At 34.3% G+C, this 26,761-nt stretch overlaps 1 protein-coding gene across 2 annotated transcripts in view; it reads left to right on the top strand.

Moving 5' to 3' along the window:
- Window positions 1-26,761, top strand: part of SOX5 (SRY-box transcription factor 5) — a 1,009,763-nt gene that overhangs the window by 267,957 nt on the left and 715,045 nt on the right. For both annotated transcript variants that reach the window (XM_055085506.1, XM_055085507.1), the window contains one exon: window positions 5,259-5,343. The gene's annotated coding sequence lies outside the window, so the exon portion shown is untranslated. The remainder of the gene's footprint in view (window positions 1-5,258; window positions 5,344-26,761) is intronic.

The following is a 26,761-nucleotide window of genomic DNA, read 5'->3' as shown; positions in this document are numbered from 1 at the left end:
TTCCTTGTTAGCTCCCATATCTCTCTATCCTTATGCCCAATACTATTCTTGAATCGTTCTGAGATAAAGGTGTTTGGTATTAAACATCTGGATATGTAGATGTTTTGTGAGATGCTTTTTATTTCTCCTCAGTATATTCCTCATTTACTCCTTCTCCTCATGTCCCTAAAAATATCCTACTTACTGATCATGTATATTTCCTTTGTCTGAGGCAGATGATACTAGAAAACAGCAACATGGCACAGTGCAGTGGAATTAAGATTCGGCTGTGTATCTCTGTAGCACCTCCCAGTTTAAAACTTCTTTGAATCTCTGAAATTGAAAAATCAGAAATCTGAATAGGTGATGCATTTGAAATCACATAGGAACACAGTTTTTCCCAGACCTCTTTTTTGGGGTGTGTACATGTGTATGTGTGTGTGTGTGTTGATTCAACATGTGTGTATTTTCTATTTTCCCCCATCTGGCATCTGCTTTAGCACCAGCCTAGCTAGCTGTTCTGTGTCAAGAGGGCTTTAGCCTTTTCACTATAAAAGAGAAAGAAATGAAATAATTAAAAAAAAGAAAATGCTTCCACCATATCCTCCCCTCACTTTTTGTTTAGTTGTTTCTAAGCAAGTTTCTTGCCATTTACCTTTGCATTTGCATTGCTTATTGATTGGCAATTTTAAAATTGTTTATTGTGCTCTTTTGTTTGACTGTTCAAGAGCTAAAACAAAAGCTAGCAGGCCCTGTGAGGTACACATTTGCATGCGGTGAGCGTTACCCGAGGAAAAAGTAATTGCTAATGCATATTTATGTGGCACAAATTTGCCATTTGTTTATGCATAAAATTATCAATAGTGCAGGGCGGCCCAGCCGTAGAAAATGGTGACCTTTTTAGCTTAATAAATAGAAATCAGCTGTTATTGTGAAGAGATCAGCCATTTATTCTGTGTTGAGGGACATTGCCGGGAAAATGCAGATTGGGGTTGGCAATATCATTAAATGGAAGGCCAGTGACCCTTTCGGTAGAGTCTATTATACTTTATCTAATAGGGGATAAATGACTCTGGTTGGCAAATGGAATAAAGAACAACAGTTTTTCTTTTTTGTTTTGTAGTTTTAATAACTCTACGGATTTTAAGATGTAAAACAGACAACCTCATACTGACCTGTTGCTAGAGTTCTCTCAGAAAAATCTGTTTTAAAGTTACTTTCCCTATTCGTTCTTCTCTATTTCAGTTTGTACCCATTGAAACAAACAGTGAGTCAAATGATATTTTTTTCCAGGAAAATAGGTCTTCCTTTAGTTTACAGCTTTCTTTTTCTTTTTCTTCTTTTTTAGCCATACTTTTATCTTTTCATTGCAGGTATTTTTGCATTTTACAGGGTTGCTCTACATTTGATATCTTAAAAATATTAAAGATAGAAGATACTCTCAGAATGAAGTTAGGAATAGATTGTAAACTGAAGTTTTCTTTTAAAAACTAAGCATAATACTTTCAAAGTGATAAGAATGGCCTCTGAGGTAAGTATGTGGGTCCTTTGGATTAATGAAAATATTATATAAACATAAAACCTTCTCATCAGCATATTTTCTTTTCCTTTCTTTTCTTTTCTTTTTTTTTTTTTTGGCTGCACCGTGCGGCTTGCCGGGATCTTAGTTCTCTGACCAGGGATTGAATCCAGGGCCACAGAAGTGAAAGCGCTGAGTCGTAACCACTGGACCGCCAGGGAATTCTCCGCATATTTTCTTAATATGCAAAAAACCGACAGATAGTCATTGTATCTTTTTTGGTTGTTTCACTGAGATGAAGTGCCCTCAGTCTCCCCAGAGCTCGCCTGTGACTATGGTTTAATGTGGTGTGATCTCATACTACATTAATTTGGCTAGTATTTCTTTGGTATGCTAGTGAGCATTTCTGTCTTTCAGGGTTTTTGATTGAGCTTCTTCAATCATTATAGAATTCACTATTAAGTGGTAGTTGTGTTTGTTTTTTTCAATATTGTAAGGTAATATTTGATGCACTGAAAATTTTATGTAAGTTACGAAATAAGATAATAAAACAGAGACATGTAAATCCACCCTCAGAACATGGCAAAGCTATTGGAAGCTACCTGCATGCTCCTTTCTGATTGTGTATCTTAACAGGAGTGCACTGCACCAGGTTTAAAGTTTCTGCAATGGTGGATTTGCAGCTACCAGTCTTTCCCTCATGCTGCACTTGAGTACAACAGTGCATTCTGCAGCATGTCGCCAGAGTGACTGAGTAACCTTTTACTGGCAGAAATGGGTCTGTTGTTCCTTTTTAAAGTAGAGGGTGTAAATAGGATTCAGACACTAGGGTACATTAGTCCAAAAAATGAATATATTTTTTATGTCATTTATAAGGTATTGATTTTAGGACCATTAGATTCACAGTCCCTAGTGGTAGAAAAAACAATGATTTAATGGGTAGTTTGGAATTCCAGAAGGAAGAGCAGCAGTGATTAACCCCTTCTTCCTCAGCTCCCTGCCCCTGTTATATAATATTGTCAAGAAGCTAAGGACTCTGGGGGAAAGGGACAATTTATCATCTGTCTTCCCTGCACTTTACAAGGAATCACAAAACAAATTTCAGCTGGATTATTACTATGTCTCTGAATGTGATAGAACATTTCACTCTCCGTTGATAAGATATGCCAAAATTATTTTTTATAAGGTAGTTTTTAAGTTGATGAATACAGTTTATTTTTACAAAACCCAGAGCATATTTATTTAGAGAGTCTTAGTAATTTAAGATACTGTTTAGGCAGATTATAGGATATGAAGGAATAAAGCTTAGATTTTTAAATTTAAATAAAAAGATCTTTTTCTCAACTCTAAGAAAGGAAAGATCATACTGGTGTCATGTCAGTTATACCCTTTCTTAGACAAGTCTTAGGTAATATTAGTGAGAATGGCCACTATGATTTTTAAAGTAGGGTGTTTCCTGTTCCATAAATACATGGAAAATTATTGGTGTATATAAGCCTCTTTTCTGATAAGAAGATGACCAAGATATCATTTCACTTCTATACTATTAAATCTGGATGTAGAGCACTCATAATAATTCCAGTCAATTTTATCCAACTAATGTTACTACCACATGAAAGAATTTCCTCTTAGGCTGCTTTGGCAGTTACATCTTCATTATTATATCCAAAAAAACCCTAATTACAATATAGGTATGAAATTTTTAAAAATTCCAACTATCATTCCAATCTTCTGACACACTGTTACGTTATGATTGAAGAAAAATATGCCAACTGAAATATGATTAGCTTAAAACTTGACCTGACATAAAGATTATGGTATTAACAAACACTTTTTAGTATTTCATATTTTAATTCAAGTTTTTCAAGTTTTTCAAGTTCTGTGACAAAAATATAAAAATACAGGCTCCCTCTTGTGGGTAAAATTACCACCTGTGTATTTCTGTGTTGCCTACATATAGGATATGGCAAATTTTTTCTGTTTCATTTTAAGTAAATTCTACCATGGCAGTCTCTTTACAGTTGGTCAGATGTGACATTTCACTTAATTGAAAAAAGTGAAGTTTGGGGTACTTTTTAGTAAAATTTTTAATGAAAGTAAACGAGTTTTTTAAAGAATTGGCAGACCATGTGTAGACAGCCTTTATTTTATTGCAGCAGCATAACTTCTTTTTTTTTAACTTTTAATTTTATATTGGAGTATAGTTGATTAACAATGTTGTGATAGTTTCAGGTGTACAGCAAAATGATTCAGTTATACATATAATGTATCTATTCTTTTTCAAATTCTTTTCCCATTTAGGTTGTTACATAATATTGAGCAGAGTTCCCTGTGTTATACAGTAGGTCCCTGTTGGTTATCCATTTTAGATATAGCAGTATGTACATGTCAGTCCCAAACTCCCTAACTATCTCTTCCCCCCATCCTCCCCCGCTCCCTGTAACCATAAGTTGGTTCTCTAAGTCTGTGAGTCTGTTTCTGTTTTGTAAATAAGTTCATTTGTATCATTTCTCTTTAGATTCCACATATAAGTGATATCATACGATATTTCTCTTTCTCTGTCTGACTTACTTCACTCAGTGTGACAATCTTTAGGTCCGTCCATATTGCTGCAAATGGCTTTATTTCATTCTTTTTAATGGCTGAGTAATATTCCATTGTATATATGTACCATATCTTCTTTATTGATTCTTCTGTTGATGGACATTTAGGTTGCTTCCATGTCTTGGCTATTGTAAATGGGCAGCTGCATAATTTCTGATGTTGAAAATTTGTAATAACTTTTCTCATTTTGAAGTACTTTCCAATGGAGTAATTAGTGAGTTGTTGAAATAATGTGGCATCTTCTCTGTCAATGTGGTGACTTTTAGATTTCTGTGCTTGTTAACAAAAGATCTGATATTGGAATGAAGTGAAATCCCCCCTACCAATCATGGTACAGGTGGATAACAATATGGTAATAAAACTACCCTAATACACCTTGTGACCAAAACGGTGAAATATCAATGGCATAATAAGAATGAAACTGAAGAATTACTCAATTCTTCGTAAATTGAACTGATTGTGAAGAGGCTGAGCTGGCACCAATGCTTTGGCTGCCACCATGTACTGGTTCCCTGCTTTCAAAAGTCTGATTCTTGGGAATTTCGACTGATTGCCAGAGGCCATTTTTGTCCAGCCTAAGGAACTGGTAACAAAGCCAGAGTTCTATTCACTCCTGAAAGTGTCTAGAGCAATATTTTTGAAGCTGGGCTGGGAGATATATAGAGATATATAGCAAGGAATGTCATTGTAGAGATAGTTGGATGACTCCCACTAAACAGTTACTGTGTTGATCGTTGCTGTCATACATTTGAATGGAACCAAGGAAGGGACCTATGAGGACATCTGAAAATCTTTCATAACTCATTCCAAGAAAGAAGAATTTACCTTAATGTTCCCTGTCCTAAAGTATATTCAGGTTGTTTATATCAAAATTATACAAAATGAACAACTTATGTGGTGATTAACAAATATGTATGTATGCATATAACATAACATATATATGTTTTTAGATTAATTCTGGTGGTATTATAATGTCAAATTAATGCCTTTTTTCAATAAATATAACTTTATTATATTTATATATCTATATAAATTTATATGTATATAAATTTATTTCGAAAACCATAGACATCTCCTGTTTCCAAAGAGTCATATCTTGATATATTCACTAAAAAAGAACAATACACTGTTAATGGTCTACTGTTATTTTTTCTAGATTCCTCTTGCTGATGACACAAGTCCTGTTTGAATCTACTTATAAGATTCTGAAGCCTGAACAGAGAATTTTGGCACTGCACCGGGTAGGAAAAAGATATATTCATAAAACACATGATACACACCTTTGAAAAAATTGATTACTTTAAAAATGGAAGTTTATGTGCCTTCTCTTATTTTCAACTTATAAGTAAAGTATATGACATATGCATATAAAGTTATAATACATAGTCTTTTATGTTCAGATGACAACTGTATTTGTAATTATAATTTTCAACCTCATTATGAAGGTAATGTTTCTAAACTGGCAGATGAAAGCAACATTTCTTTTCTTTTCATTTCCTTAATGAGATACACATTTCTAAAGTTGCAGAAGCTTTTTTTCTTCATTGAAAAATGTTGTTTTAAAAACATTTGTTGCTACTTTTTTATTATTGCTGAGCAAGAAATATTCTGGGTCACAATGAGTAGGTCAGACATTTTATAAAAATTTCCACGGGCTATTAAGTATTTCAGGGGATGTTTTTGTAAACACATACAAAAATACAATTTTGCTGAGGTCAAACAGATATTTTCCCAATTTGCTTGGCAGAAAAATTTAGTGGGCATCTATCTGTGTGTGCATTTGTGAAACGCCTGTAAAAGTTATACTCTTGGGAACAGGAACAAAGTTTGACCACAGACCTAAAGTTGAAAATCCTTTTATCATCCCGTGACTAACTGTCATGTGGGTGAGAGCAGAAAAGGTTGAAGGAAAGGGATCCTATTGTTCAGAGGTTTGTCACTAGTAAAATGAAAAACGAATTACCTTTCTGTTTAGTCCTAAAGAGAATAGTGAAAAAGTGGTATTCTTGCAGAGTAAACTAAAATTTATTTATTTACTAATCCACTCTAAAAGTCATATGACTTACGCTTCTAGAACTTCAAGATACAAGTTTATTTGTGAAAACCCTTAGATTCAGTGGTAGTTTTTATTGTCTTTAAAGACTGAATTGTTTTTAAATCCTAAAAAAATATTTTAAAAATATTTATAAATAAGACTTTATATATTCACAGATGAATGAATCAAAGTAATATGGAAGAAAGCATTGTAATGGTTATTAATGATAACAGAACTGGAATAAGTCATGAATTATTGCAAATATGAAACTTTTATAGTTTTACAAGTAAAAGCGCAAGTATAAATAAAATTAAAAGGCAAATGGAAAACTGGGACTACTTCTAACAAATACAGCAAACATCACATGTATAGAGCTGTTATTATAAGAAAGGCACTAACATTTTAATTTAAAAGATAACAAGATATAAGAACAAATAATTAATAAAGCATGCAATTCTAATGCAAAATGCTAGTAAAAGAAATGCAAAGTTATGCTCCACTTAACAATCTAACTAGTAAAAAGTAGCTTCGAATAATAATGTTGTAACAAGAATGAGGGGAGTTGGGTGCTTTCAGTAATGTTGGAAATAAGTTATATTTATTCAACCATAAAGTGATTTGACCATCTCTGTTAAGAGCCTTAAATGTTTCCAAGGCATTCTATGCAACATTTTCACTCTATTAGTTTGGAAAAGGTTTGGTTGCAAGCAATCCAAATTGTTTTAAAAAGGTAGAACTTTATATTTTCTTATGTGAAGTCTCTGTAGGCAGTTAAGAGCTGAGTGGGTGGTTCCACAGTCAATAGGGACCCAGACCTTTCATCTTTGGCTCTGTTTCTCTGAGCATGTGACTTTTACCTAGTGTTTTAGAATATCCAGTATTGGTATTCCAGCAATCATGTCCGTATTCTAGCAAGAGGAAGGAAATATTTCAAGAAGATTCATGCTCTCTCCCTTTAAGGACATCTTTTGAAAAGTGTCCATACCCCTTCCACTTACATTCCATTGGCTAGAACATAGTTTCATGACCATGCCACACTTAAAAAGAGCTTGGAAGATGTAGCTTTTATTCTGGAAGATAAATTTGGGGGAGTTATTGTTGTGGAAGAATAAGAGACTAGATATTAGGGCCTAACTAACGGTATCTGGCAATGTCACTTCCAAGAATCTAACTTAATGAAATAATTAAAGGAGACAAAATTTATGTAAATATGATCATTTTCATTTGTTTATAATCAGAATAATTTGAGATTGACTAAACTGTTCAGCAATAAAGCAATAGTTGGATAAATCTGAATATATTCATCTTATACAGTCAATAAAATATTTAAAAAAAATTTGAAAGACATACGAAATTATGTATGATGCAGTGTTAAATGAAACAAGTCAGAATCCACACTAAAGATACAGTGTATCTCCAAATGTGTGTGTGTGTACACACATACATGTATGCACACACACATATTCAAGTGGACATATATATTACAAATACATAAAAAATTAACAGAAAAAATAGCTGAAAGTAAATACATTAAATATTATTAGCTCTGGATTATGGAATCATGAGCAACTTTCATTTTCTTTACAGTTTAAACATTTCTTAACAAGTATAGCTTAGTATTAAAATTATAGAAATGTAAAAAGTATGGGATTCACATGGGGAGGGGGAAGGGTAAGCTGGGAAGAAGTGAGAGATTGGCATGGACATATATACACTACCAAATGTAAAATAGATAGCTAGTGGGAAGCAGCCGCATAGCACAGGGAAATCAGCTCGGTGCTTTGTGACCACCTAGAGGGGTGGGATAGGGAGGGTGGGAGGGAGATGCAAGAGGGAGGGGATATGGAGATATATGTATATGTATAGCTGATTCACTTTATTATACAGCAGGAACTAACACACCATTTATACTCCAATAAAGATGTAAAAAAAAAAAAAAAGTACAGGATTCCAAAAGGTTACATAAGTTGCTTAGTGCCTCTGTTTAAAATACTCTATGTGTGTCTATTCAAGGAGAGATGAAATAGCTTATCACTCATCCTTTCTGACTGCTTTTTCTGAAGTCAGGTTGCAGTAAGCTTTCCTTCTCAGTAGAGCCATACAGCCACTCAGAAATCTTGATCATATTGCATCCTGGATACCTTTTTTAGGTTAGGGCAGATTGAGATACAGTGCGGTGGAATTTGAGAAGCACGTGAATGTTGCTGTTAATCATGCAGATTTCAAAGGCAAAGAGCAAAACTTTGAAGACTTCTACCTTGTGTATAAGTGAAAGAGGTCGAGTGCTGCAGTTCTGGATTAAGAATATTTTCTTTCTTTTTTTAAAGAATTTTTTACAGTATTTTATTGCCTTAGAATATTAAAGGAGTGAGAATTTATCTCGAAGCTAAGTGAAAAGTCACAATTAGATAGCAATCTATGAGAAATTCTTGGCAGAAATTAGAATGAGAGTGTTTTTTCCCTCCGAACCTAAGCTGACTTCACTCTTTGGAACTTGTAAGAGAGGCATAAAGTTGAAAGGCATCAACTTTGGAGACACATTGTTTAGGTCAATTCCTGACTCGGCCATTTAGGACTATCTACTGTTGGGTACGTCTCTTAACCACTGATTCCACACATGTAAAATGTAAATAATGATGGAAAATAGTTGGATAAATTATATTATGCAAATACCACATGGACACTGGTGTAACTACACTGAGTAAACAAAATAGACTTTAAAGCTCAAACCATTACTGGAGATAAAGTTACTTTAAAACTGAGTGAGGGGCTTCCCTGGTGGCGCAGTGGTTGCGCGTCTGCCTGCCGATGCAGGGGAACCGGGTTTGCGCCCCGGTATGGGAGGATCCCACATGCCGCGGAGCGGCTGGGCCCGTGAGCCATGGCCGCTGAGCCTGCGCGTCCGGAGCCTGTGCTCCGCAACGGGAGAGGCCACAACAGAGGAAGGCCCGCATACCACAAAAAAAAAAAAAAAAAAAAACCTGAGTGAATTTTCAATTCAGTAGGCAGATAGAATAATATTAAATCTAAATGTCCCTAATAACATAACTGCAAAATAGATTAAGGAAAATTTGACAGACTAGCAAGGAGAAATAAACGATCCACAATGGCAGTGAAATTAACTTAATAATTAATGGAATAAAATAGAAAAGAATCAGTAAAGGGGGGGTAGAGTTGAAAGATAAGATTAAGAAACTTGACCTAGTAGACATATGTAGAACCTTGCATACAACTGCAAAATTCACATTATTTTGAAGAACACTGGGAACAGTTACAAAAATTGACCATATTCTGAGTCATAAATTAGGTCTCAACTAATTTCAAAGAATTTGAATCATAGCAGTGAAATTAAGCTGCCAATGAATAACAAAAGTATGGCTAGAAAAAAGTTTCAAAATTAAAAAGAAATCACAATAGTAATTATAAATATTTTAGATTAAATAAAAATGAATATCTTACATATAACAATTATAGAATGCCTATAAGAGGCATTTGCTGGGAAATTTATACCTTAAATGTATTAGAAAAAAGAAAGAGTGAAAATTAATAAGCCAAGAATTTATTTCAAAAACAACAACAAGATAACCTCAAAGTAGTAAAAGGGAGAAACAAATTAAAGTGCAAAATTAATGAAGTGAGAAACAAACATATGAAGAAGAGAAGCAAGAAAGCCAAAAATTGTTGCAAAAGATGAGGAAATTTTCCAATCCTCTGATGAGACTGAACAAGAAAGCAAGTGACAAGAGGGAAATAACCAATATCAGAAATGACAAAGTGACATCACAACAGATGTGCAGATATTAAACAGCTAATAATGAGTATCATGAACTTTACATTACCAAGTTTATGTTGGGAAATATGAAGAGTTAGATCAATGGTCAGATTCCTAGAAAAATATGTCAGTGGTCAAAATATTCCTAAAAAATATATAACTTAGCAATATTTACTCAAAAAGAAATAGGGAACCTGAATAGTTCTATAAACATTAAGGAAATTTAATTTGGTAATCAAAGATTTTCCTACAAAAAATTTCCAGACCCAGATGGCTTCACAGGCAAATTTAAGGAAGACATAAGTCTAATCCTATGTAAGTTTTTTTTTTGTTTCAAAAAATAGAAGAGGTAATAGTCCCCAACTTATTTTATAAGGATCATATAATCTTGATACCAAACTTGGCAAGAATAGTATGAAAAAGCATATTCACAGGCAAATTCCTCTTATGAATATAAATGGAAAAACTGTCAACCAAATATTAGCAAACTGATTTCAGCAATATATAAAAAGGATCATTAATCATGAGCAAGTTTGTTTACTCCAGAAAATCAAGGTTTGCTGACATGTAAATAAACAGCCAATGTAATACAGATTAAAAGAAGGTATCACATGATTATTTCAATTAATGCAGAAAAGGATTTAATAAAATGTATATTTATTCCTTATTTTTTAAAGTTCTTAGAAAACTAAAAACAGGGAAGAACTTCCTTAGTGTGACATGAAATACCTATAGCAAGAATAAATTAAAATAGTGAATTGTTGGAAGTTTCCTTCTATAATCAAAAACAACATCAGGATAGTTGCTATTGAGCATTTTTTCTGGAGATCCTAGCCAATACAATAAAGCAAGATAAATAAAATTATTAGGATTGAAAAAGAAACAACTGTCATTCTTGGCAGATGATATGAATTAATATGAGCATTTAAGGTTGATGCAAACAATACAATATACACAGATCAGCTGTCTTTCTGTATATCAGCATCAATTTTTGCCTAGTATTCATTAATAAGTGATGAGCAGTATCTATATGGAAAATTGTGAAAGTTTAAGAAATATTTTAATATTTTTAAAATGAAATAAATGATGAGATACACCATGTTCATGTACTGAAAGATCCAATTTTGTAGAGATATCCCCTACCCCCAAGTAGATTCATAAGTACAGTGTACTCACAATCAAAATGCCAACTGCTTGTTTTGTTTCTTTGTTGTTTGGGTAGTTTGTGTGTGTGTGTGTATGTGTGGGTGTGTGTAATATGACAAGTTGATTCTAAAATGCAAAGGACAAGAAGAGTCAAGAGACTTGTAAAGGGAGAATGGGTAGGATTACTTGCCGTATTAATATGAAAGCTCTATTAATTCAGAAAGTGCGGCATTGCTGCAGGGGTAGACAAGTAGACAAATGAGAGAGGCTACGGCGCTCAGAAATGACTTGCATATATGGACATTTTATTTATAATAAAGGTGGTACTTCAAAGCAGAGAAATAACAGACTTTGTAATATATGGTATTGGGAAAATTGATTCTTTATGGAAAAAAATGAAGTTGGATCCCTACCTCACACCACACACAAAAATCAATTTCAGTTGGTCACAAACTAAGTGTAAGAGGTAAAACAATAATCTGTCGTAAGAGATTCTCCTATAAGAGAATCTAGGAAAATAACTTTATGACCTGGGAGTAGAGACAGATTCCTTAGATTAAAAAAGCACACATTCTACATTATTTTTTAAAATAGACTTTATTTTTCAGAGCAGTTTTAGGTTCACAGCAGTATGGGGAGAAGGTATAGAGATTTCCCATGTACCACTTCCCCCCACTCCCTACACACACACACACACACACACACACGCACACACACACACACACACACACGCATGCATAACCTCCCCAAATATCAACATCTCCCACAAGAGTGGTACATTTTTTACAATTTTTAACTGACATATCATTATCACCAAAGACTTCGTCATTTACATTAGGTTCTACATTATTTTATTGTTTATCAAGAAAACCATAAAAAGAGTGAAAAGACAGGATATGGAGTGGCAGAATAAATTTGCGAAGCATCATTGACAAAGGTGATATCGAATAGATTTTTTTAAAACTACAAATCAATGTAAAACTTCACACAACCCAATAGAAAAATGGGCAAAGAAGAAATCCAAATGGCCAATAATATGTCCAAATGTCAAAACATATGAAAAAATGCTTAATCTCAGTAATAGTCAAGGAAATACAGATACTTGCCCAATGAGATCCCACTACACATACTTCAGAATGGGGAAAACTGAAATGGCTAGCAGGTCAAAGCAATGACAAGGATGCAGAACAACAGCAACATTCATACAGTGCTGGTCAGAACAGAAATTGGAACAACTACTTTTAGATATAGTAAAGTTAAATTTTATATCCCCTACTTAAGCATAGCAATCCTATGTATATATGTATATATCCCAGCAAAATATGTACATCCATGTATCAGGAGATATGTACAAGAATGTTCACAGGAGAAATACTTGTATTTGCCAAAAATTGGAAATAATTCAGTTGTCATCCACACTATGGATAGTGGTAGAATAGTCATACAATGAAATGAAATAATGAAATGGAAGACTTTTAGTGATCTACTTGATATTAAACGGAGAAAAGCAAAGACATAAGAATACATGCAGGATGATTCCAGGCAAACAATTATGTTTTTCAGAGATGCATTATAGATGGTAAAACTATAAAGAAAAGCAAGGAAACATTACTATAGGTGCCAGAGAGTGCTGATCTCTAGGAATGAGGAAAGAGGTTGAGCTGAAGGAGGGAGAATTTGGGTCAGGGAGTACTTCTGGCCCAAGGGAGAGTGACACTAATGCCCTGCTGGTGGTTAAATGGGTGTGTGCTTTCTTACCATTTGCTTAAGTGTACACATTTGTGTAGATATATTCAAAATAAGTGTTAAAATAGTACAGCAAATAGTTATGATAAGTTTTATTTATTTCTTTAAGGGTGTATTATGTTTCATGAGGGAGAAATATGGTTGCAAATAGTGTAAATTAAACTGATACATCTTTCAAAATTAGGTAAAATAATTTAAGATGCTTGTAAAGAATTTCCCACGTTGGAAATGAAGACTAATAGGGTAGTAAAATAAGCATTTATTCTTTCCAGTGTTCTTTTTCTAAGAAATGTAATAAAGGCTATCAGGCATTGCCATTAGATTGAATAGCAGTAAAATGTTTTGAGAACTATAAAATTATAAATATTTTATTTATATATGAATTGAAATGCATTGCCATGTTAAAGCATTCTTTGCACATATCAATACCCACAAAAAGGCTTAGTTGGATATCAGATTTTATACTGCACTGACGAAAAATAACACAACAAAAATAAGTATTTCACATAGGTTTGCAAATTCAAGATTTTACAGAGGTAAATTGAGGATAGTGGTTAGTTATACCACTGGTGGCAGTTATTTTTGTTTTGCTTATCTCTTTCTGTGTTAACATTCTTTTTAAATGTCACTGCATTTATAATTATTTGCTTTAACCATTTAGCCAGTTAATTATTTGTGAACCTAGGTGGTTGTTATTTGTACACGCCTTTTGGTCACCTCTCTTTTACTTGCAAATAAGCAAGCTCTTTGTTTTAACTATTTGTCAAATCCAATCACTTTTTTTTTTTTCCCTCAGTCAACCTTATCTAGAGAGTAAAACTCTTTGCTGCTTGCAAAAGGAGAATAATCCCAATATATTGTAAATTGTCAAGTGAGTTCTTTATAATTAAAGATTACTCTGCAATATACAATTTTTAAGGCATTTATCCCGACAGGGTTCAGTGGCCTTTGAGAATGAGCCACTATGTTGACAAATCTATCATCTAAATTGTGCAGCATTAATGAGAACTCCGAGCAGCACACTCTTACATTTTAATGTGGGTGGCAGTTTAAGAAAAAAAAAAAAAACCCACCAAAACAAAATACTGAATATGATTGAAGTTGATTTAAAAAAGGTCTGCCACCTGTGGATAAAAATGTACATTACTCTGAACACATAATAATTAACCAGACTGAAAGGCCATGGCAAAATCCAGTGACTCTCTGAAATCAAAACCCTGGTTATTATTAGAAAAAAGAAAAAAAAAACCAGAAAAAGAAGGCAGTGATTTCACAGTAAATACAGATAATAGGTTTGTGATGCTACTTACCTGTACAACTAACCGTCCATGCTCTATAACTTAATCCACAGCTCTTTACTAACATATGGTATAATCCATTCCTGAAAGTACAGTCTTTGATTTGAATCCCTCATTTCTTAATTAATAACTCATTATGTGATCTTATATTTCCTGAATAGTTAAAATTTCTATATCTCATTCTTTCGTAACCATTGATAACTCATTGTAGATCATCTTTTATTGTTGCACCTCAATCTCTTGAATAAGACTCCTTTTTCGATATACTTTCAGCTTAGTTTTCTCAACTTAAACTTACAAGTAAAAACACCATGCATATTTAAATATAATAGCACTATACTCATAATTTCTTCTCAACTCAAAATTATTTGTTTAAATGCCTGATATGCTTGATTGCCTTTATGCTCTACCTACAAATATCTAATCTCCATCTGAATAGTTTAACATAAAGTTATTAAGCTTATTTTCTGGGTGTTTCAAGTGTAAGTACATATAATGCACTGGGGGAATTTTATTAGCACAATTTGAATTGCAGAGTTCATTTCAAAATGTACATCAGCTTAAGTAACATAATGCAGTCACTGTAGAGATATGCTCCATTGTACTGGTCTCGGAACGAGATATTGCTACTTGAGTAGCCAATGATGATCCACTTGAAGGAGACCTAAAACACTAGCCTGGAAGAAAACAATGGTTCATGTATTGTAGAATTCCTTTGGGCTATGGCTCTTAGCTTCTTGACTGATAAAGAATAATGAGAGAGATTCATTTAAAAAATCATAGAAAAATTAGAGTTCTATTACTTTTATTTAAAAGTCAGATGATAATAATATGTCTTAATCCTTTAATAACAACTGCTTGAACATTGTTCTCTTATTCAGCAATTGTTTGTAATAAAGAGGATTTTTCCTTCCAAATAAAATAATGCATGAACTGTTGACCAAAAGGCTTTAAAATAATGTATGTGAGCAGGCAATTGCTTATTTTTTGTGTCTTTCTTTAGAATACTAAGCAACAAAGAAGCAGTTCTAACAATAATAATTTAATTTGGGAAAAAACCTTGAACCCAAACAGTCTCCATAGAACTTTTTGCATAATTAGGTTATATATCTTCTCAATGGAAGAAGTCTTGCCCACGGTCACATTCTGTAAATGAAAATACATTTTGCAGAAATTAGTGAAGTTGAACTGCTGATATTCTTTATAAAATGTAATAAATATTTCCTAATTTTTAAAGTAATTAGGAACCATAATTTTTAATTTTCTTTGGTGATACATATATCTATTCATCTTTTAGAGAATTTAGAAAACAGTTCATACTTTACAGTGAATAATTGGTGCTTTATAATATGAAATGAATTGACATAATATAAACATGATGTTTGAACTGTAATTAGGAAATTTCATTCCTTCTTAATATGGTAAAGCTTTTTGATACAGTGTCATTTTAGGCATATTAAATCTGTGTGAAAGGAATGAACACTTCTCTAAGTATTTAGAAAAAAGTTAAATTTCTATACCATTGTCAATATAAATTCTAGGAGGATTAAAGTTTTAAATTCTTAATAAAATAAACTCTAAGAGTATTAAGAGATAGTGTTGGTGAGTATTTATATAAGTGGAGGGAGAGTTGGAAGTTATTTTTCAGCATTACACCAAAGGCAGAAAATCAGAAAGGAAAAATTTTGCTAGATTTGATCACAAAAATGTAAAATCTTCTTTGCATCTTAAATGATAGAACTGACAAACAAGTGAGGAGCTGAGAAATGTATTTACAGTATATTGGGTTTAATGATATACAGTAAATTGCCATTTTTGTTAAAACTGATATTGGCAATTTCATATGTTAATTATGAAATTAAAATATAAACTACTTACAAATTAAGGGAAAAGTAGAAATATAATTTGAATATTCAGTTAAAAGGAGGAAATCAGATGGGGACTAAACATATAAGATTTTTTTTGTAATAACTCGAGACATGCAAATTAATCGTGAGAACCTAGTTCATTTAGCAAATTGGCAAAGATTAAAAATGCACAGTAACCAATGCCGAAGAGATTGCAGTGAGATGAGGCCTCTCATTTACTGAGGCTAGAAGTGTCCATTGTATTGCTGCACCAAAGATTCAGTTACACAGTAGGCATTAACATTTGTTAATGTTGATGCTTGTGCTTCTAGTAAGTTATGTAATATTACATATATATGTAATGTGTGTAGTAACACAAAATTTAAAATAAAAATATGATTTTGTTAAAAAAAATGGGCTCTGGGGCTTCCCTGGTGGCGCAGTGGTTGAGAATCCGCCTGCCGATGCAGGGAACACGGGTTCGGGCCCCGGTCCGGGAAGATCCCACATGCCGTGGAGCGGCTGGGCCCGTGAGCCATGGCCGCTGAGCCTGCGCGTCCGGAGCCTGTGCTCCGCAACGGGAGAGGCCACGGCAGTGAGAGGCCCGCGTACCACAAAAAAAAAAAAAAAAAAAAAAAAAGTTCTCCTGCATTTCTCCCTTTTCTATCACTTTCATAACCAAATCCCTCAATAAAAAGTGATTATTACCATAAAATGATCCAGAAGATGAAGCAATTTATTAAAATAAAGTAAAATATATTTGACAGATTGTTCAAATGAACTCATCTTTTTGGATTAAAAAAATTCTTTCACAAAATGAATTCTGTGTTCTTCCACTGTCCAACATACCTCTGATGAATACATGAATTTTGGTGCATGACTATTTATTCTGTTTTTAAATTCTATCTGTACTGATATTAAAAAACATAAACAAATATTTTAATTTTAGGATTAGGAATAACTTTTCAACAGTAAATAATACATTTTGAAAAGAAAATGTGTACATTAAGACTAGCAGTTTTAGAAAGGAGTAACACTTATTGAGACTTAACAGAGCTCAAGATTTTGATAGACCCTTAAATAGCAAATATTAAAGTATTTATGTAATGCCATTGGAATACAGAAGGATAAGTAAACTAAACAGAAAAGGAAGGTCAAAGCTAATTTTAACCTTTGTATTTGGTTAGCAAACTATTGTATTTATTATCTTTATTTATCCCCTCATCTCTCTCTTCTGTTTTAAGGGTATTATTATTTAAGAGCAAGAAACTTTTATGTCAGAATACCCAAATTACATGAAAAATAAGACCTCAAGACTATCTGTGAGGCAGAAATAATCCAACTATTATTTCTGGTATAAAATTTTTTTGAATAACATCATTTGCCCAGAAGCTGTTTTCCAACCTAATAACTCTTGGAATTACAATCTAAAATTTCAGGAGGATTAAGGCTGTGTAACTACTAGAAAGTATAAGTGTGCAGGAATGTGACCAGAGGTGAAATCTGATTTAAAATTTCTTTGAGGAAGCTCTGGTTTGAAACAGTAGCCCTGAGAAAGTTAAGAATACTACATATATGTTGCTCAGCAAGCTTGTCTTAGTTAAACATATACTAAATACTTGCACAGCAATCTCCAAGACATTCATTAACTAGGGTTTTAATCTATTTTCTTGATTTTAATCATCTGCTTCAATTCTCCTTGAACAAAATTACTCAAAATGCACAGAAATATGGTTCAACACATTCTATATTGGTTCGTCTTCTTTTTGGTAATTTACTTCTTTATGAGACATTTTGGAGGTGATGTGTGATGCACACCAAGTCTGTTGTTGGCCGACCCATTTTGGATGTGCCTACCATCTTTCCACTCCAGTATTTTGTAGAAGTTGTGTCAAGAGTTGGTTGGAAGAGAAGGAGGCAGAAGGCTTCTCTGTGTAGCAGTTATACCATCAACGTGCAAAGCATGATGCTGGTTGTTGCAGAGGATGCAACAATACGTAAAATGGGATCCTGAGTCTAAAAACTGTGATAAAGTACTGGGGTATAGTTGGGGGTGAGTATGGCAAAAGTACATCAGTCCCTCTGGTGAAGGCAGAATGCAAAGATCCATAGCTCACTTCTGTGTACTTCACCTCTGAATGCTGTCTTTGGTATACATGCCAGTTTTCTCAAGATGGGGTCAGCTTGCCACTAGTTTAATCATAGGCATTTACTTTAACGTTTGGCTATGTAGAGAAGCTGAACTCCACTTCTTTCAGAAACAACAATTTCAAATTTGTTGCCCCACAATGTCTAGGAGAAACCTAATGGTGACAAATAATATTTTGCAAATATGGTTTGAGGGATATGCAGTTCTTTTGAGATGCCCTGAAATCCACATCTGAACTAAGCCAGGGATGCAGAGCTGTGTCCTTGACTTCTGAAGCCCCCAAGTAAGTGACTTTTATGACCTATGCTTTAATGTGGTGTCATTGGCCCTGATTGAGGGCTGCTGTAAGAGAGAGCCCCACAAAACTCATTATGCCTACAAGAATTGTGTTGCAGAAATATTTCATTGCAGCCTGGCATATCCATTCTATAAGACTACTTGGGAGAAAATTCTAACTCCTCTTATCAGATGCTGCTCCTGATATGTAATATTTATTTATTTATAGAAAAAAGTAAGTGCTGTATATCTAAAGCATGAATACATTTTTAAACTCTCTTTTTATACTTTTACTGTTCACCCTCTTTAATGCTTAAATCAATGTGACTAAATTTTTTAGTAGAAATGTCAGCTGAAGGGGGGGGTCCAAAGGTATTAACTTAGAGTTATAAAATAAATACACCATGGGGATATAATGTATTGATACAGCATGGTGACTATAGTTATTAGACTATTTTTATCTAATGATGCCTGTGTATTGTGTAACTGACCAGTGTTCCTTTAGTCATTCACTACTAAAAAGCTTAGTGCCAAATTTGGAGTCTCCCTAGCCAAAGGTATAGACATTGATGGAATGTATTTACCATAATTATACCCTTCTTTTTGTTTTTACTTCCACCATCTCATATACTTTTAACTCATATTCTCTGTTATATTTCATGTATCGGAGAAGGAAGAGGTTTCACGGGAAGGGAATGAAGGAGGGACACGCTGTGGAGAAGAAGTGAGAATCCCAAAAGGCATAGCAAAGACAGTGATATTTGAGGTGGGCCTTGAGTGGTGGAAACGAGGAGAGCTTGAGACAAGCATGAGCAAAGGTTCAGAGAAAAACTGTGTGGTTCAATCTGGCTCAGAAATATTAAGGCAGTAGTGACATAATCAGTCTGTAAATTTCAGATTGTTTAACTCAATCTGAGGAGCTTATGCATAATCTTATCTAATTTGATAAATAGTAAGATTCCATTGTTTTTTTTCTTCCATAAGAAAAATGTCAATATTGAGTATGCTTTGTGCACTACAACAAAGCTTTCTCTGGTATGTGGTATGGTATGGATTTGGGGGGAGGGGGAAATGTGGGCATTCAAGAGACCAAAAATAAAATGTAATATAAATTCCCCAATAGAAACTGTATAAATGCATTTAATGAGAGTAGGTGTTGGTAACCATGGCAAGTCCGATTAATACAAATTTGTTTGAATGATACTTCACTATAGAGCCTTATGGCTTATGTTCTACCAAACTGTTTAGGCTGAGTCCACCAGCTAAGTTTTTTCTTTTCTTTCTTTTTTCTTTTCTTTTCTTTCTTTCTTTTCTTTTTTTCTGTTAAGCATGGTATTATAATAAGTAGATATTGTCATTGTATTGAGTATGCATTTTTTAAAAAATTGAGGTATAAATTGACATGTAACATATTAGTTTCAAATGTACAACAAAATGATTCAATATTTTTATATATTGTGAAATGATCACTACAATAAGCCTAGTTAACATCCATCCCCATATGTAGTTACATTTTTTTTCTTGTGATGAGGACTTTTAAGATCTACTCTTAGCAACTTTCAAATATAGAGTACAGAATTATGTATAAACTATAGTCACCATTCTGTACATTACATTACCATTTATTTCTTTATAACTAAGTTATAAAGGATACCCTTCAGCTAACTTTTCTTCTAAAAATTTTAGTCTTATTGATTTAAGCCTTATAGAGGGTGAATAGTAAAAGTATGAAAAGAGAGTTAAAAATGTACTCTTGCTTTAGATATACTGCAGTTAATCTTTTTCTCTAAAATGTATTTCCTATTTTGTCACAGTCTATATTTTAAATCTGACAAGCTTATAGCTAACATATGTTGAACACTCATAAGCACTTTATAAGCATTTTACGTGTATCAGCTTATTCAGCTCTCAGAACAATTCTATGAGGTAAGTTTTATTATTATCTCAATTTTGCATTTAGGGAAACAGAGGCACGAAAAAATTTTCAAGTCTTGCTCAAGCTTACACAAGAGAATTAAAAGATGCCATCTGTATTTGAATCTAGACAGTCTTGTTCTAGAGCTTATTCTCTTAATAGTATACTATTTCATGAACCCAATGTTGAGGGAAGTTATTACCTAAATTTAATTTCTCTCCAAAGACTGAAAATATGGACTCCTTATTAACTTTCTAGATTTACCATCAGTTAGAACTCCAGCACTTTAGAAAGAGAAAGGAGCTAAGAAGCATGTGATCCACCGTACCATTCATTGAGGAAAACCTCTTTACAAGGATATGATAGATAATTCCCCCTCCTCATTGTAGATACTTTAAATTAAAAGAAAAATTTAATACGTCCCAAGAAAGTTCATTCTACTTTGGAGCAGCTCTGCTAGAAAAGGATACCACCCTAAATCATCTCTCCTCCCCTTCACCATAATTTTTATACCAATTAGACATGAATTAAAACATATTGGTTAGCATTAAGTGTATTGTAATAATAATCATAGCTAACATTTATTGAGTACTCACATGTGCTGACACTTTTCTAAATGCTTTCCATGGATTAACTCTTTGACCCTCATTAACAATATGGATACTGAGTGAGAGGGAGGTCAAGTAATTTGCCTGAGTTCACAATTAATAGTGAAAACCAAATTTCTATCCCCATACAACGCAGTATCAAACTCAGGCTGTCTCCTGAGTTACCTTTCATCCATCATGCTCTTTCTCCTCAGGCAACCCCATCTCTTAACATTGAATCAACGAAGAAAACCTCTTGATGATGCCTCTTGGGAGTTTACCTCCTTTCTGCTGAGACAGCTTTTTCTCTCTTACTTCCTACCCACTCCCCGTCACACTACCCTTGCCACTCCTACTCTCCCAAGTTACTGTTTGTGTCAGCGAGGGAGGTCTTTTCAAGTTGTCTTTCCCCTAAGTGTTTATTATTTCTATTTCTCTATCTTTGCACCTGTGATTCTACTTGGAATTTTATTCTTTTTTTTTTACTCTTTGTCACTTTTTAACCTCCAGTTCATCTTTGAAAGTTGAATTTAATGCCAAACTTCTTCAAGATGAGTTCGCTGTAAAGAACAAGCAAAATAAAGTCTCCCCACCTTGCTAAAAACTTATGTTATAGAATTATGGAATCTAAGACATGCAAGATGACACTAGACGGTATTTAGGCTGGTTCAACCTCACAACCATTGCAGAAATTCTTTTATATCATTATTTATAGATCATCATCAAACTTGAATGTTTTTAGTGATGGGTATTTCATTACTTTTCAAATCAGTCTGATTCATTGTTTGACACCTCTGTTACTTAGAAAGAAAGTTTTTCCTTTTAACAAGTCATATTTTCCCTCCCAGTAACGGCTTGTTATTGATCATAGCTCTTTCATTTAATCAATTTCATTGATTGTATTCCATTTAGCACTTTGTAGTATGTTAATTGTGTGGTTCTTGAGATCTGTCTCTTCGGTAAGTCTGAAAACACATTTTAGTTAGAAATCATAATTTATACTTTTCTGTTTCACTCAGTGCCTTATATACTTTTTAGCACAGACTAGGTATACAGTAAATACTCAATAAACAAGGCATTGAACTATGCTAATAGTTCAATATATGTGCCTATTTATATGTGTGTATTATATATGTATAATTATGTAAATCAAAGTGGATTTTTTGTATTAACCTGGCATTTACACACAATAGTAATAGTGCCCAAGGATAGCTAGAGTAATCCCTAACAATTGTGAAACTTATTCTCTCTCTCTCTCTCTCTCTCTCTCTCTCTTAATCTAGCTCTGTCTCAGATTTTTTACACATTTCTTTGTTTTCTTATCCTTCTCTCCCTTTCTTATGTCATTTCTCCTTTTATCTCACTTCCTTCTTTCCTTCCTTCCTTCAATATTTCTTTGTATCAAAAATCACACACACACACACACACACACACACACACACACACACACACACGTTTTCACTTTGAATGTATGGGATGCCAAGTCCCTTAGGTGTCCAGCACACTTTTATATCGTAATTTTATGACAAATATTTCTTATATTTTAATCTAATTTGCTCTTTAAGAAAGACTACTAGAAGTCTAGATCTATTACCTATTGAATGGAAACCTAGATAGTGTCTTAACTCCTGGAGAGGTGGGCTAGAAGAGTGGTTAAGAGTGGAGCTTTTGGGCTCACCAGTCCTTGACTGCTATTAACTAGCAGTGAGATCCTGAACAACTTCCTCAATTTCTTGTTGCTCAGTTTTTCCATCTCTAAAATTGAGATAATAGTACCTATTTTGTAGAGATTTGAGCATTAAATGGATTGATGTATAAAGTACATAGAGCACATATCTAGACTTCAATAAATGGTTTTACTGCTAACAAGCACTCACCTAGTATCTGAAAGAAACATTGTAGCTAAGATAGTATAAGAAGTAGCTCTAATGATCTCTAGTGATCAAATTTATTTGAGTTATTTTCCAAAACTCCATAGATCTTAATTTTTTTAAGAGAAATTCTTATGATTTTTCTTTTCAGTGGAACAGCTAGTTCAAGAAACTTTACTGTTTAGACATTTTCTAATACTGGTTTAACATTTCTATGTGTTTAATATTTCTAGTATTTGCTTAAACAAATAATATGTAACTATTTTGATATTATTAACAGTGTTATTATTGGAAAATGGCTAAATCCTCGTTCTCAACTTATTTTTGACTGCTGAAGAATTTAAAGCTACAAATAAATTTAACAGTGTCAAAGGAGTTTAGTTTTGTAAGCTAATAATGATAAAATGCTAATATGATGTTTTATAGCACTTTACAGTTTTTAAAGTGCTTTCTTATGCATTATGTCATTTAAAATGCTAACATAGGGCTTCCCTGGTGGCGCAGTGGTTGAGAGTCCGCCTGCCGATGCAGGGGACACGGGTTCGTGCCCTGGTCCGGGAAGATCCCACATGCCGCAGAGCGGCTGGGCCCGTGAGCCATGGCCACTGAGCCTGTGCGTCTGGAGCCTGTGCTCCGCAACGGGAGAGACCACAACAGTGAAAGGCCCGAGTACCACACACACACAAAAAAAGCCAACATAGTAATTCTCATTTATAGTTACTACTCAAACGTAAACCGTACAGCCCATTTTCCTTTTATCAGCTGAGTCTAGCTAAATTCCGGGAACTTTTAGACGCCATGGGCTTTATTTTTTATTTTTTAATTTTTTATTTTTTTTTAATTTTTTTGCGGTACGCGGGCCTCTCAATGTTGTGGCCTCTCCCATTGCAGAGCACAGGCTCCGGACGCGCAGGCTCAGCGGCCATGGCTCACGGGCCCAGCCGCTGCGCGGCACGTGGGATCTTCCCGGACCGGGGCACGAACCCGTGTCCCCTGCATCGGCAGGCGGATTCTCAACCACTGCGCCACCAGGGAAGCCCGCCATGGGCTTTAAAAATAAAATTTAAAAATATATTCAGAGCCACCGGTTGTACAATTAAAAGCACTGTCACCTGACTCCTTGTGTGGGAAGCTGGAAAAAGGACTAAATAAATACTGGAGCTTCAATCCTGTTAATCTAAAATTTAGAATCTAAATTATAACATAGAGAAACCAAAAGTCACCCGGAAAAACTTGGTGCATCATTTATGTATACATATATATGTAGTATATGTAAATGTATATAATAAACATAGGAAATTATTATTTTGAAAAACATGGTTTCTCCAAAAATGCAAAGCACAAGATCAAATGAGAAAATGATTAAAAATTCAAAGATGTTGATTTGGAAATTTTGTTTTTCCTCAAGACTTTCTCTGACTTTTTAATTAACTTGAATACCCCTTCTGTGCAGGAAAGAAGTAATTAGACTATGGTTCCAGGTATAAGGTAGCTGATCATCACTTTCTGTACCCACAAAGCAAAGCCGGCCACCCATACTTGGGAAAGCCCTTTCCCTTCTCTTCACACTTCCAAAGGGTTAACAGAGAAGTGCTCTGCTGTATTGCTGATGGTTTTCTCCACGGAAAGCCCAGTGGGCTCTTTCAAGGGACTCTAAACAATGAGCTCAGTGAGGCTGTTCTGTCTAATTACTCAAAGACAGGGATGCTAAAGAGGAATTAATGACAGTTGACAAGTGCAATTAATAATTATAGCAAAGCCGGGAGTCATGCAGCAGGCAGATGACAATAACGGGGTAGCTGTACATGGCAGCTTTCATTGGTGTGTGCTCTGTGTGTGTGTTTAAAGTGAGAGGCTTTGTGCAGGATGGGCCACACTTCATGCTCACAGGGTAGAAACTATAATTCAGCAACTCTAATGGATCGAGTCAGTCATATTCTCATTCATGCTCTCTCCCTCTCTCTCTCTCTGCTTTTTTTCTCTCTCCCCTCCCTCCTTGCTTTCAGCTCTTCCAATTTGGTAAAAGAAACATAGTGTAACTTAAACAAAACTTAACAGGAGAGAGCTACAGTTTAGCTTGCAGCATCAGCTGGTGACAAAGCTACTTAAAATTCCTGGTGGGCAACTGGGAGAAGGGCCGGGAAAAGGCGGTCGCAGAGGTGGGATTTCCATATCAAAGGGCAAGACTTTGGCTCTGAATAGTAATTAAAGTACCCCGATTTCATCTTTGTGGTCAAGTCATGAAAGGGGAAAAAAATTAGAGAAGAATTTTTCACTCCCTTCAGACTCCAGAAAGGAAAGCCGTAAATTAAATGAAAGTTGAGCTAAAAGGTGTCTAACGTTTCAATCTTTGCATCTAATAGAAGCTATGATTTTTCTCAAGCATTTATTCAGTTCACATCTTCATTCTGCCCTGATTATGAAGGATATAATGTCTGCTTACATTTATCGTGCACATGTCTCGGGCTTCCTGAGTTTGCGAAGGATATCAGTTTTCATTACGCTGCCTTGGCGGCCCAGTCATTGGGGAAGCGTTTGTATACTTTGAGCAAAACTAACCTGCTTTAAGAATTACTTCTTCAGGTAACCAAGAAAACATACACTGATGCCACGTTCACTTTTAGATAGTTGTTGCTATGACTTAGAAAACACTTGTATCTCAGAATGCTGCTGGTTTGACGTTTATTTGCTATAAATTGTGCCTCTTCTTTCCTTGACTCCTGCAGCTATTTTACTGTCTCTTCTTCAACACTCCCATTTCCAAGGTCATTGCCTTGTGAAATAATTATTTCAAATTGAAGTATGGGACTTTTAAGCAGTTTCACATTTGTTAAAGAAGAATGCCACTTATGTTCTGGAAAAGAAGGACTTAGAAATCTTATTTCATTTTTTTGGATGAGATGTTAAACTTGGACCTACCTCTCTATTCATTAAAGATCACAGAGCTTTTTTTTTTTTTTTTCCCCCAAAAGAGCCCAGAAGCCTGGCCAAACTCCAATGTAGATAATTACATTCCACCTACCTAATTCCCTAGCTGCTTTAATTGGAAACAATTCCACTGTACTCTCCATCCCCCTTACTTCTTGTCCTTAAACTGTTTTGTAGCTTCTAAGACATCTTTCACAAACTACCATACAGCTTCCACCCACAAAGTAGTGTTTTGGATTTGGGGTAAGATAAATTATACAGCCATGGATTAGTACTTAAAGGTTTGCTCAAAACAAAACACAAACACACAACTCTAACTGAATTTCAACTCACCTTCTACAGGTACCTGGGACCCATTGTGCGAAGTGCAAAGCTGTTTGCATAAAAAGAATTAGTCCATGAATTCTCAAGATGATATTGCCACTAAAGGGGCAAAACTTGGTTTTTAGGAGGTTAAAAAGCTTATCCTTTGGATGCACAAAGCACAGATACATATACAGTAAATATACAGTATATCAAGTATATTAAAATTTCACAGAGGGGCTTTAAGGGAAAAATTATGAAAAGGTTCATTGGGGAGGATGATAGTGAAAAAAATATTGAGAGACACTGATTTAAGCCTGTAAACACCTGTGTTTATTGACAATGCACGAGAGGAAGAATGGCAGAGGCCAGGAGAACCCACCTCCATTCTTTTTGCCTTGCTTTCTTTTCTTGTTTCTCTTCATTTGTTATTGAAGTCTTTGATACAGACGAAGAACCAGTGTGATCTATTCTTCTGTTTCTTACCTCTTCTTAAAGAGTAACATGGTTGGACCAATGGAGTACAGTAATGAATAACTGAGGAGTTATACACTAATGAAAGCACTTAATAGAAGGAAGAGCAATCAAATTAAAGCCCAAAGGAGAAAGATCACATTAAGATCTTTCTTAATGTGAAAGATCACATTAACATTAAGAATATAATATATTACATCCTGACTTAGAATTATCATTGGAAAGATAGTAGGAAACATTAGTTATGTATATTTTTTGAGGAAAAATATACATTATCTTCTAGACTTTAGTAGTGAAAGAAAAAAATTAAAA

This window comes from Physeter macrocephalus, chromosome 6 (assembly GCF_002837175.3).
Source record: "Physeter macrocephalus isolate SW-GA chromosome 6, ASM283717v5, whole genome shotgun sequence".
Lineage (NCBI taxonomy): Eukaryota > Metazoa > Chordata > Mammalia > Artiodactyla > Physeteridae > Physeter > Physeter macrocephalus.
This window is presented reverse-complemented; position numbering and strand designations above follow the sequence as displayed.